We start from the raw sequence: 14,004 nt of genomic DNA on the forward strand, positions 1-14,004 counted from the left end.
GGCTTCCATTTATCTTCATCAGGCCTCTGAACTGGAGGACACAAAGGGAGAGACCGATAGAGAGGGATTTCATTTGACAGAGACCACCCTTTGGTTTATTCAATTTGCAGTCAAAAAGGCCATTAAGCGCATGATTCATTTTACAGGGTCAGAAATAAACAAGAAGCAATATATATTCTGTGTGTCCAGTCTATGCCCTTATTATGGCTTCCATGCTTTTCGGGCGACGTGCAGCGTCCCCAGCAGGGATGTTTTTCAACACCTCCAAAGTTCTGTCCTAGAAGTTGGTTGCTTTTACTGCTTCTTATGATCTAAGTAACCCCAAACATATTCAATGATGCTGAGGCCTGAGTTGTGGGGTGGTCACTATATAGGTGCACTTTGTAGTTCTACAATTACAGACTGTAGTCCATCTGTTTCTCTGCATACACACGTCAGTGTTACTGCAATGCTGAGAATGATCCAAATAGTACCAGCTCTGTGAGGGTCCGTGGGGGTCCTGACCACTGAAGAACAGGGTAAAAGGGGGCTAACAAAGTATCAGAGAAACAGATGGACTACAGTCTGTAACTGTAGAACTACAAAGTGCAGCTATACAGTAAGTGCAGCTGATTAAATGGCCAGAGAGCGTAGATGCAAAAAGGTGGACTTAATGAAGTGGCCACTTGGTGAGAATATATGATTTGACAAAGAGAGAAAAACAGAGAGAACTAATGGATGCAGAGATACAGAAAGCCCAAATTATCCTGATATACAGCAATGCGAAGGAAGTTCAAATACTGTATAACTAACAGAAGAGCCACACACTCGCACAGAAGAGAGGAGCTCCTGAAGACGATGAGCTGCTAAAAGATCACAGCTCCAAATATTTAAAACAGGACTTTTATAAAAGGGCTTTTCTGCCATTAAAAGAAGGTCCTACTTCATCCACATTCAGACACTCAAACACACGCCAACAGATGAGGGCACTGTAAAATCTAAGCAAATCCGCTCTGCTCGCGAAGGGATGGGAAAAAAGAACTGAGAAGGGAAAAAAAAGACCAGATAAAACTGATTACAGGCTCTGAAAACTTCTGAAGAAAGAATCTCGAGTAATTAAACATTCATTCTGTCATTTTCCACTTAGGTATGGCGGGGTGTTTATTAGCGTGTACATGCAAAAGCCAAAGGAGTTTTGCGCTTTGAAGAAATGACTTTAATCTGCGTGTTCATTTAAAGACACTTCAGAAAACACGACTTACGTTTCAGTACGTTTTCCTTGCAACATGCCCGCCAGGCTATTTTCGTTCCTCTGCTCTCCAGGCTGCTGGATCCATAACGCACTGCTGCTTAACCGCACTGCATCTGACCGCTGCACTCCGAAGCATGTCCATTCCAACCTTTCTAAAAACGTACACTTTTACTGCCGTTTCAGAATTCGCACGGCCTCTCTCACAAAAACGAAGCGCGATGGCCGACAAAACAGAAGCTCCTCCTCTGTTTTTACAAGCTACGTTTTTCTCGTAAAGCGCAAACTTGGTGACATATGGACACTTTAATAGACAAAAGGGGGACAATAAGTCATACATACGTTGGGTGAACACTGGAAGTCTTGAGGCCAGAGTTAAAAAGTGAGCACTCAAGGATTTAAACAATACATTTGGCTGAGAAATAAATGAAAGACGGGGTTGAGTTCGATGATGAACGATCGCTGGCTATCCAAAAGGTCACACAATCCAAAACTTGCTCAAGAAATATTGAAATATTGAAATCAAAGGCATGTGGGTCAGCAAGCACTGCAGCTTATAACAGGGCAGTGTAGTGAGCTTGATGAGCTAACACAGGGACAGAGTCCACTTTTCTCAACAAGAAGTCGGCATTCATATCAAATATTTTCGGTCACGAGTCCATCCAACTTTACTTGGGTCAGTTCAGGCTAGTTCTGGGTCTGGAAAAGAGCCCAACTGTTAGTTTTCCAACGTGGACAGAAATGGGATGGAACTAGCTAACAAGTTAATAAAGATTCTATTACAACATCTACCTAACTAGCCAACGTTACAATAGTCCCAGCCTCAAAGACATACAGGATTTTGGCCAGTGCAATGGCTATCCACACGTCCATGTGCCTGTCCTGCCATGGGCCAGAAGTGGGCTGGAGGATAGGGACCCGCCCTGTGACCGGAAGGTTGCCGGTTCGATCCCCAGCACCGGCAGTCCATGACTGAGGTGTCCTCAAGCAAGACACCTAAGCCCCAATTGCTCCACGGGTGCGTGGATAGGGCTACACCGCAGGCAGGGCTAGCAGGCTGCTACACTAAAGGCTAAATTGAGACTAAAGGCCATCAATACAGCAAGAATCCGGCGGTCCATTCCACTCTCAGTAACTCAGGCTGCAAGTGACCACGCAGCAGCAGATGAGTGATTACTGAAAGAAGCAGCTCAGCCATTCAGGTAAGCGGCTCCGTTAGCAGGTTCTTAACACCAAAAACCGCCGTTGCAGATTCTGCCATGAACATTCTTACTGCTGCTTTTCGTCCCACACTGCTGATGTTAACATGTGTTTACTGGCGCACACTCCAGCATCAAAACTGCTTCGTAGCGTCAGTCACGGTATCCCCATCACCGATACCGCGTTTAAGTGCCAGCATCAGCGCCGATACAGATACAGTATCGGTGTAACACTAATGAGTATCATGACACTAGTTCTCTGCCTTATTGCCCACCCCTACTTGGCGCTCTCCAACAAGTGCATTCTTCCAATGGCACAGTTTAAGACAGCGGTGGTTTTGGAGGAAGCTTGTTAGCCCTCACGCTCCCAGCTTAGTAGCACCATATGATGGGGAGATTTAGCTAGTGAGGAGCAACTGGTGGCAAAAAAAAAAAAAAAAAAAAAAAAAAGCGGCTCTGCTTTCTTACATTATTTTTAATTTAGCCTTATGCTTGGGGAAAACAAAATAGCTTTAATTTCAGCATCCCTCCCCATATCCCCTGCTCCTGGACTTGACTGAATTCCCAGTATGCTTTGAGGCAACAGCTTTTGGGACACGCAGCAGACAAGTCGAGCGGACTCCTCACACTCCCGGTTCTCAGACAGTTGTGCAAACAGTCTAACCGGAAGACGGGAAGACTCACCGCCACTACTCACCACAACTTCACCCTCTACATCACACCCCCTGTCCACCCTCCCACCCCAGGCAACTCTCCTTTCACAGCCTGGTCTTTGCGTGGGTGACCACTGGCCTCATTACTGTACTGTGAGGGGCGAGCCGGGCTGGGTGGAATGGAAGCACTGAAGCGTTTTTATCGTGCCAGGCCACTGCCGCTGCTGTCTGGGCATTGTTTCCCCTTCCTCTGTCCCGAGCGGACAGAGCCAAAGCCTCCCGCTCTCTTCCCTCCCAGAGCTTCCGTTCTGAACCGAAAACAAGGCGAGCCCTGGCCAATCACGGCCAGACACCATGAGATATCTGATTTAGAATTACTAGCTTGCTCCACGATCAGCAGATTTTCAAGGACACAGTCGCTCTCAACGCGCACCAGAGTTCATCTCTGCTACTCGAAAATCTGAAAAATGAACACGGTTCACCCAAAACACCACGACATGACAAAGAGCATCATTTCTTTATGGCATACAGTATTCACTGCTTTATACTGTACAGATTCAGATCTTTAGTCTTAAAATGTTTCCAAACATTGCTCGCATTAGATGTTGCTACTTGGCAGGACGCAACATAAGTCTTATTTAAAAAGGCCCGTCACAGTTATTACACGATCACTGAGGCTGAAAGATCGAAGTTTTCATATAGAAAGTGCAATTTGCATGTCAAATTAATTTGTGTAGCGATTTTTACAACTGATATTGTCACAAAGCAGCTTCACAGAAGTCCAGAAAAGCCAAAGTTTTAAAAAGAATGTAAAACCCCCCCAGGTGAGCAAGCCAGGGGCGCCAGGGGCAGAGAAACTCCTTTAGAGGTGAGGAAGAAACCTTGGGAGGAACCAGGCTCACCAGGGGGGACCCATCCTCCTCTGGTCAAACTACCTAGAGAGTTATTATACTAGTAATATTAATAGTAGTAGTATTAGTAGTTCCCGCGACCCTGACGCGGATGGATGGATGGATGGATGGATGGATGGATGATTAGTAGTAGTAATAGCTAGGAGTCCATGAAAACATCATTGTAGGGTGGGCACCTAGTCCAAGGCAGGTGGCGGTAGCTGTAACATGCAATTAATAATCCAATCAGCTGGATTTTAGCTCAGTAATCAGATTTCTCAGCGCATCCATACTTTGCTTTCGGATTTCTCAGTGTGCACATGTGTAAAAACAGATGCCGGTATCAGAAAAAGCAAGCAGCATATTTATAAATAAAAAAGGCTTCTTTATAATAAACTTTATATAGTTTATTGGCTGGTTGCAAAGTAGAAATCTGATTATTGCCTGACTCATGTTTCCCCATTATCTGGTTACTCAGGTGCATGTAAAAGCATTAATAAAATTACTGACAAAGTCTTATTGCAGCTATCGAATTATTAAGTGCATGTAAACACACGACGTTGCCTTTTGGAGAACATTATCCCAACATCAGTAGATGAGTTGGACCAATCGGAAGCAACCAAACCACTATATGCTGTGACCTCACCACCACAACTAACTGGCAGTCTGGCGTGTTCAGCGTTCAAGTCTCAAGCCAGAAAAGTGGATGTTCTGTGTTTTTTTTACTAAAGTGACAGGCCTGGACTTCCGTTTACAGAAAATAGTCACCGGCTAAATAACAATATCGGTCAGAAAAATCCCAATTAGACAGATATTTTCCTCAAAAGAGTTCAGCCTTAACTGATCACCCAGTCACCTCCACCTCCACAGTTGTTCACGTCTGCAACTGTACTTATACACTGCAACAAGCAGAAAAAGAACTGGGTGCGTTTTCACCTACTGGGCTGCACAAACCCCAGAGCAAAAAACCAAAAGAAAAAAATTCACTGAGGCACATTAGAGGCGGGCGATAACATCGCTAAACTATCTACTATTGCAATAGGTCAAATTTTCATGATAAACGATGGGTCACAATATGAATTTTTTCAGACATGAGTTGTAACAGAGGAAAAAGAATAAAAGTGCTATGTTAAAAAAAAAAAACCTATCAAAAACACAAAGATCTTTATTTAATATTTGGCACACTGTGCTCCACAAAAACCACTTAAAGGGGACTAATTCAGCTAATTTTGAGGTATGAGTGTCCTGATTATACTTTTTTGGAGGTGTGGGGTTAAGGGACATGCAGGGTGAATAATTAATTAATTAATAAATAAATACACAAAACAAACAGGGTACAAATGTCAAGTTTTTAATAAATCACAATTCCGAACACTAAAACATGGTATACAGATTACCCTAATAAATTTTGTGATTTACATGTGTTACAGTGTTAACTGTGAAATGAATGAGCTTTTGTTACATTAGTACCATAATGAGAGCTCAACAGCACCACCAGCAGCGTTGGCAGTGGTTTGAGAGACTGTGGACATTGTATTGCAGTTTCAGTCTCAGTTTCAGAATCATTACACCTCTACTTGCAATATACTAAACGATCAAGCACTGGCCACTGAACGATTTCCATATAAATAATTAGCTTTAGTGCTGTGTGATATCAGGTCCAAAATTATCGCAATAATTATTACCAGGCGATACATCAGCCAGCTCTGGTGTACACTGCAGCCCTGTCATACCAGTGAAGGGACTGTTGTGGAGGGAGACTCCCTGGAGGCAGTGGGTGGAAAAATGTGGTGGAAGGGCGGCTGACCCTCCTGCCCTCCGCTGCGCTCCTCGACTGACCCACTTCTACCACAGCTGGGGCAGGAGAGAGGGAGCACTGCAGCTCCAGCACCGTATAGGGTGAAGAAGGGCAGAAGAGAGAGAGTGGGGAGGAAAAGGGAAGAAAGTGAGAGAGTAAGGGAAAGAGGTAGAAAGAAAAAGGGAGATTAAAGGGAAAACGGAGGTAGGTGGAAAGAAATATAGAGGAAGCCAAAGAAAAAGAAGGGATTTTAATATGGAAAAGGGAGAGACAGACAATAAGAGCAAGAGAGGGAGGAAAAAAAAAAAAAAAAAACGGGAGAAAGAGAGAGACTTGCTCCGACATGCTCTGTGCTCAGAATGAAGTTTCCTCTGCTCTGACATGATCTGAAGGAGTGCTCGAGAGAGAGAGAGAGAGAGAGAGAGAGAGAGAGAGAGTCTGGGTGAAGTGGAAGTCTAGTCTGTAGTGTTCATAAATGGCTCCATTGTCTAAAAGAAAAACTCCCCAAAAACCCTGAAGATCTGCTCACGTTACTGCACTGTGAACTAAACCAGCACCGCTGTGATTTCACACAAATGAGGTCCGAGACGCCGTTTTAAACAACGCAGAACACACTGCAGCCGCAGTGCTGTGGACGCCACAGTGGACGCCGCCGTACTCGAGGCTTTCCATGCACTATGGTGCTGCGTGCAGCTCCAGATGAGCTCTCCGTCTGCAGAGGTGATGGAGTTCATTTCTGTGAACTGCACACTCATGTTATTTTCGCCACAGTCCAGCCCGGCCAGAGAGGAGCGGGGCAAGGAGTGGCGGGCCGGCCGGACCTGAGAGGTCAATCCACCGCGTTTGTTTTTTTATGAGCGCCCTCCCTATCCTGGAGCTCAAACCAGCAACTCACAGACACACATCAGGAGCTGAACTCCCAGCACAGCACACGACTCAGACTGAACTGGGTACATCCGGGAGAGAGAGAGAGAGAGAGAGAGAGAGAGAGAGAGAGAGAGAGAGAGAGAGAGAGAGAGAGAGAGAGAGAGAGAGAGAGAGAGAGAGAGAGAGAGAAGGTGAGATAAAAGAAAAGGAGGGAGAGACAGAGAAAGAAAAAAAAGTGCTGGAATGTTCCACTGTGTAATGCTCTAGAAAGTTTGGTGCCAGCAGGCAAAAAAACCCTCAGCGCTCCCTTTAAAAAAAAAAAAAGCTCTCCCTCAAAAGCTCCACAGAGAACCTGTGTGCCAGCAGACTGAAGTAAAGAGTGCGACAACACGCGCACGCACACAAGCACACGCACGCCCAGCAACGTGGGAGGACGCAGGGCCGAACGATTCTGGCACAATATCTAATTGTGATTTTCCTTTTACCAACACTGCATTTACGATTTAAACTGAACGTGTTAAACCGACGTTCGCGCCGTTTCTTGGCTAAAGCTGAGTTTACACGACAACTTTTACCCCAATTACAGCCCAGATTCTCAGCCTGGCCGAGTCGGAGCTGGCCAGCTCTAGCCTGCAGACTTTTGGATCAGTCGGAGTGGTCAGTTTTAGAGAGAACCGAGTCGTTTGTGGGGACACACTCAGATTTACAGCCTCCCAATCGTGTTTCAGGCCAGTCAAAGTTCATTAAACACGTTTATATGAACAGAACCCTTTTCATTACTGAAGAACCCCTTCAGAACCATGTGAATGTTCATGGTTCTTTACTGGACCTTTAAGGGTGCTGTTGATAAACTTAAAGACTATAATAAAAACTGCAGGTCTTGCGATTTAAAAGTGCCATGCTTTCAAACTGCGATTGATATGAAAACGATTCATCTTTCGGTTCTAGAAGGACGTGGGTGAGACAACGTTGCCCTTTTCCTCAGCCCCCCTCTCTCGCTCCCTCTTTCCCTCTCTCTCCCTCTGATGCACACAAAAATGCACTGTTCCACAGCTGGGTGACTCACTGCAATGGAATCAGGACTCTGCTATGATCATCTGCGCAGCGCAGGGGCTTTCCTCCGCAGCAGGAAAGGGAGCAGAGCGGACGCAAAAAATCCCAAAAACAATGCGCCACAAAAGAGCGAAAGAGCAAAAAGGGGGAGGAAAGAAAACCAACAGAGCCGGAGAGGAGCACCGGGGCAAGGAAAAGAGCGCGTGAGCAGGGATTCAGACGTGCCTCCTCAGCTTGCTGCAGCGAACCTGGCTGAAAGAGCGAACACCATCCAGTCCCGTAGCTCCTGCTCATTGCCATTCCTCCCTTAGGGCTGGAGGAGGCGTCGACTTCCACAAGCAAAAGGAACGCTGGGCTGGATCCTACCACCGCTACAGCTAGGAGGAGCGGCTAAACCGTCGCATCTAATGCGATCGCCGCGTCTCCTTTAAAGAGCACAGCCAATAGAATACACCATCCGATACTTCACGCACTCTGATTTGCGTAATGCATGCTGGGTATTGTAGTGAGAGAATACTGATGACGAAAGCACAAAAAGGACACGTAACTGTGAATCCTGTCAAAACACGGGACTGACGCTACAGAACACGACGACAAGATTCGGAGTACTAGTCAGAACCCTGTTAAATGCTTTTAGACTATATTAAAAGGTTTTAAATACTAGGAATGCCAAAAGTCGTAGGGTGCTGTTCATAAGGCTACATAAGCTTGTGCCATCAACTGACATAACCCTACATAAATGCTTATTCCAACAGACATCTGCTATAAACATCCCCAGCTGCCGCTACGGTTTTCAGCTACACTCTTAAAAAAGACGGTTATTCAAGGGCTCTTGAGTAAAGAAAAGAACCCTTTGCATGACTAACACTTTCCATCACGAACGGGTTCTTGATCGAGAACGTGCTGTAGATGGTTCTATGCAGAATCCTTTTGAAAAGCACTCTGTTTATCACACAAGGGGTCTTCTGTTAAGATGTCAAGCACGTAACAATAGAAGAACCCTTCTTGGTGCTAAAAAGGTTCTGTATGGAATCATCTAAAAACACATTCTCCATAAACCTTGAGAACACTTTCATGATGCAAAAAGCCTTTAATCATGCAGGTTCTCCGAGTGCTCAAGGTTCTAAATAGGACCAAAGTGTGTGTGTTTTTACCATTTTTATAGACTTCACACAGAGCTGGCAGGTCTCCTTGAGATTCCTTAACAATTCATTGCGGTTTGAGGCAAGACAGCGATTTAGGCATGGCGTCTGCACGTTGCTAACTGGTGTACATAGGCTTCCATTATTTCTTAGCAACATTAGCCTCGCAGCTGCAGGAACAAACTTTGGACAAAAGCATGTTTACGCTGATCAGCTCCGTTCAGGGTAAGGGGTAAACGGCGTAAATCTAAGCTTGTGCTGAACTACCGCTTTAAAAGCTTTTCATCCCAGTCCAGCTTTGCGCCATCCATCATGAGAGGGCTGAGCGCGTACGTCCGGCATGCACATCAAAGGCCGGCACGCTCCTCTCTCTCCTGAAGGCTGTGGCCACATCTGGCCGGGATGTGAAGCTATTGTGGCTCTTTTTGGAGTCCAAAAACGGCTCCCGCACACAGATAACCTGGAGAGAGCGAGAGCGGCGGCCAGGCGTGATCTGTTAACAGCTGCACGGCTCCACATGGCCACATTCTTTCGCTCGCTGCCCAGATCCTCAGCGTCTGACTCCGGACTTCTGTTATACTCCGTCTGACTGTGAGGGAAAAGGAATTTAAGGGCTGTTTTTCACCACGGCGCTCGAAGGTGTGCAGCGGGTGATATAAGGTGCTGACGCTGTGCAGTAATGGGTCACTGAAGAGAGGAGAGAGCAGAAGAGAGAGGAGCAGGAACACAGAGAGGAGAGAGAGGAGCGAGGGATGGGGGAAGGCCTCTGCCACATCAGCAGGAAATATATCTGCGCTGCCTGAAGACGGACAGCGAGGGCTGAAGGGAGAGAAAGGTTCCCCCAGCTTCATGAAGCGTGAATGAAAACTGAAAACTATGAAAGAAAATAAAACAGCGCTGAAAGTTACACAGAAAGCAAAGAGCACAGATTTACACCGCTCTGTGTGAGGTTGGTCCCATGGGCGGCACTTCACGAGGGTCTTTACGCATTTATGACCAACATATACACACATACATGTACACACCCAACGCTGAGCAGTGCTGTATGTAAAGGCCTACATGATCCTCATCATTAACAGTAAGGGGATATAAAACTTGTCATACTTCTACAATGCAGGACAAGGACTACTGACTCTGAATGCAAGAACCAACGAACGAAGGTCTGAAAGAACCAACGAACGACCGACCATGTGAAAGAAAAGAAAGAACCAACGAACGACCGACCATGTGAAAGAAAAGAAAGAACCAACGAACGACCGACCATGTGAAAGAAAAGAAAGAACCAACGAACGACCGACCGACCATGTGAAAGAAAAGAAAGAACCAACGACCGACCGACCGACCATGTGAAAGAAAAGAAAGAACCAACGACCGACCGACCGACCATGTGAAAGAAAAGAAAGAACCAACGACCGACCGACCGACCATGTGAAAGAAAAGAAAGAACCAACGACCGACCGACCGACCATGTGAAAGAAAAGAAAGAACCAACGACCGACCGACCGACCATGTGAAAGAAAAGAAAGAACCAACGAACGACCGACCGACCGACCATGTGAAAGAAAAGAAAGAACCAACGAACGACCGACCGACCGACCATGTGAAAGAAAAGAAAGAACCAACGAACGACCGACCGACCGACCATGTGAAAGAAAAGAAAGAACCAACGAACGACCGACCATGTGAAAGAAAAGAAAGAACCAACGAACGACCGACCATGTGAAAGAAAAGAAAGAACCAACGAACGACCGACCATGTGAAAGAAAAGAAAGAACCAACGAACGACCGACCATGTGAAAGAAAGAAAGAACCAACGAACGACCGACCATGTGAAAGAAAGAAAGAACCAACGAACGACCGACCATGTGAAAGAAAGAAAGAACCAACGAACGACCGACCATGTGAAAGAAAGAAAGAACCAACGAACGACCGACCATGTGAAAGAAAGAAAGAACCAACGAACGACCGTGTGAAAGAAAGAAAGAACCAACGAACGGACGTCTGAAAGAAAGAAAGAAAGAACCAACGACCGGACGTCTGAAAGAAAGAAAGAAAGAACCAACGACCGAACGTCTGAAAGAAAGAAAGAAAGAACCAACGACCGACCGTGTGAAAGAAAGAAAGAACCAACGAACGGACGTCTGAAAGAAAGAAAGAAAGAACCAACGACCGGACGTCTGAAAGAAAGAAAGAAAGAACCAACGACCGGACGTGTGAAAGAAAGAAAGAACCAACGACCGACCGTGTGAAAGAAAGAAAGAAAGAACCAACGACCGGACGTCTGAAAGAAAGAAAGAAAGAACCAACGACCGGACGTGTGAAAGAAAGAAAGAACCAACGACCGACCGTGTGAAAGAAAGAAAGAACCAACGAACGGACGTCTGAAAGAAAGAAAGAACCAACTAACGAACGTCTGAAAGAAAGAACTAATGAACAAACGAATGATCGCAAATAAAAGTCAGAAAGAAAGAAAACAAAGAATGAAAGAACGAACATCAGAAAGACAGAACGAATGTCAGAAAGAACGAAAGAAAGAAAAAGAAAGTCAGAACGTCAGAAAGAACGAACATCAGAAAGAAAGACAAAAAATTAGAACGAATGTCAGAACGAACATCAGAAAAAACGAACGTATGTCAGAAAGAAAGAAAGAACGTCAGAAAATCAGAAAGAGCGTCAAAGTCAGAAAAAACAAAAGAACGAAAGAATGTCAGATAGAAACAAAAAAGTCAAAGAAAGTCATAATGTCAGAAAGTACGAACGTCAGCAAGAAAGAAAAAGAACGTCAGAAAATCAACATTACACTGATTAAGATGTGACAACAGGAGATAATTCAGCCACATCCTTGGAAAACGTGTCCTTCACCGAGTTTTGACCGACTTCTCCTTTAATGTGCTCACACGGATTCATCCTCACGGGGAAGGGCCGAGGTCCGAGGCACAACCCACCTTACAAAATGTTCTTCTGCATGCTGCATGTAATTACACACTTCCACCACAGAGGTCTCCAAATCCCCAAAACTAACACAGTGGAGCTTTAAGACTGAATATTTCATAGTAACGTTTAGTATATCCAAGAGGGGGGCTGACAAAGCCTTGATACCTTTTCACACCACATTCACAAACATGGAGCAACATTTCAAAAAACGAAAAAAGCATGAACTGTGCGTCAGTGCTGACTTTTTTTGGGGGGGCTGTTACGGTCTGCATCTTTGCACTGGCTAACTGACTAAAAGGAAATTGATAGTTATCACCATTTCGACTTCTACTAAAAAGATCTGGGAGCAAAGCATTCAGGCTTTCAAAATGCAATGGCATTCTAACTTTAATTTTCATGGATAATATTGATACTGGTTTATTGATAAGTGATCCCAGGCTGAATAAACATTCAAATAATATACATCGCCACAAATTGCAAGACACTACAAGAAGCACTGGGGACATTATGGAACTTGGTGGGGGGAAACAGCAGAAGGCATAATAGTTTGAATAGCTGACTACTCTAATTTTTTTTTAATAAATTAACGGACTGTAGGCAGGTTATCAATTGTAGAAATGATCATTAGTTTCAGGCCTAATTAACAGCACTTATTTGACAGGGGATGCGACAATACGGGGTCCTACTGCACCAACTTCACGTGCAGGCAGGCAGGAGTAATTACAGGGCGTAATTATAACTCAGAAAAGCAGAGGAGGAACAGGCTCTCCTCCCAGCGCTGCCTGCCAGTTCTACGGCCACCCATCATGAGCTCCAGGCCAAAGAACCAGAGGTGGTACAGCAGCACCCAGGGAGTTAGGAGGCAGCTGCTAGACGCCTGCGGGTGTCCTGACCCGGTCTGGGCTGCTGTCCACGTCTTTGCCAAGCCCACATTACATCCCCACAGCTTGGCAGCAGTAGCTCAGCCTCCTACTGGGCACGAAAGCTTGAGTAATGACAGAAAAATGACAATCACCAGGATTTATTGCATCAAACCCAGAGCTGTGGGCTTTCTGAACAACCAGAGGCGATTAGGTAATGCAGGCATGGACATTCCTGCCCGCTGAAGACATGCGTGCCACACACACAAGCTCACTCCGACGTGCCAACCGCTGTACAGATAGGACAAATGTTTAAAACAGAAGATAATGGCACTCAAACAGATCCAGTGGATCAGTCCGTCAAGGCCTGGGAAAACAGTTATCAGCAACTTTCTGCAGAAATGGCAAGCAAGCGCAAAATAAAACACCACCAAGAGACACAGCATATCCGATAGCAGTCGGGCCGCCTGGCAGCTGGGATCTCGTATCCAAGAATGCTGGAATATTAAACAACATGCATGCCCCAACGGTCACTCCACTAATGATTAACGCCCGTCTGGAAACATGCTAAGCACAGAGTTTCTCATGCTGTGAACAGCCTCTTCTCTCTTTTTCCACCGAACCTCCCTTAACATCCCCTCCCCTGTAACCCAAACAGCCTCATGTCGCAGGCTCCGCCATTCTTGCTGGGCAAATTGAATTAGGTAATAGTTGCAGCACCACTTCACTGTGCAAACAGCGGCAGGAGCCCACACAGGGACAACGGCATGTGGTGCGTTCCTCTGTCCGTCAGTCGGTCAAGGTTTATCTGTTGACAGGAATAATGCAATTCTCTTTAGGCACTGATGTGGGGGTTGGGGTGGTGGGCAGCCTTTCTAAAGCCTTTATGAAGTTAGGAGGACATTAAGAAGCACCCAATAAGCCCCAAGTCCAGAGCAAACAGATGTGGCTTGCCTTGTAGATTCTGCTATATATGAGCTGCTGTCTCACTGCATGAGACCAAATCATTGGTGCACTTTGACTACTATATAACTATACTGTTCCCATACTGGTCCTCGTGGCCCCCCAGATGGTCCGCATTTTGCCTTCAGGCCTATGTGCTTTAGGTTGAAGGAAAAATGGGGAGCATCTGGGAGGCCCCAAGTACCAGATTGGGACCACTGGTACATACTTGGTGCATTTACATGCACTCAATAATACAATACCTGCAGAAAACCAGATTTTGTCAGTGATCCAATCAGCACATTTACTTGCAGTCGATCAATCAGATGATAAAAACTCCAGAGTTTACACGCATCAGAGAATAATCGGATTTCTGCTTTGCAACCAGCCAATACGTTCACAGAAGTGACCATGTAAAACTCAAACTTCATGCTGCAG

General features: G+C 45.6%; 1 protein-coding gene across 1 annotated transcript in view; it reads right to left on the minus strand.

Annotated features, from left to right (window-relative positions):
- Window positions 1-14,004, minus strand: part of fndc3bb (fibronectin type III domain containing 3Bb) — a 93,801-nt gene that overhangs the window by 60,139 nt on the left and 19,658 nt on the right. The gene's annotated exons all lie outside the window — the stretch shown is intronic.

This window comes from Pygocentrus nattereri, chromosome 24, assembly GCF_015220715.1.
Source record: "Pygocentrus nattereri isolate fPygNat1 chromosome 24, fPygNat1.pri, whole genome shotgun sequence".
NCBI classification, from domain to species: domain Eukaryota; kingdom Metazoa; phylum Chordata; class Actinopteri; order Characiformes; family Serrasalmidae; genus Pygocentrus; species Pygocentrus nattereri.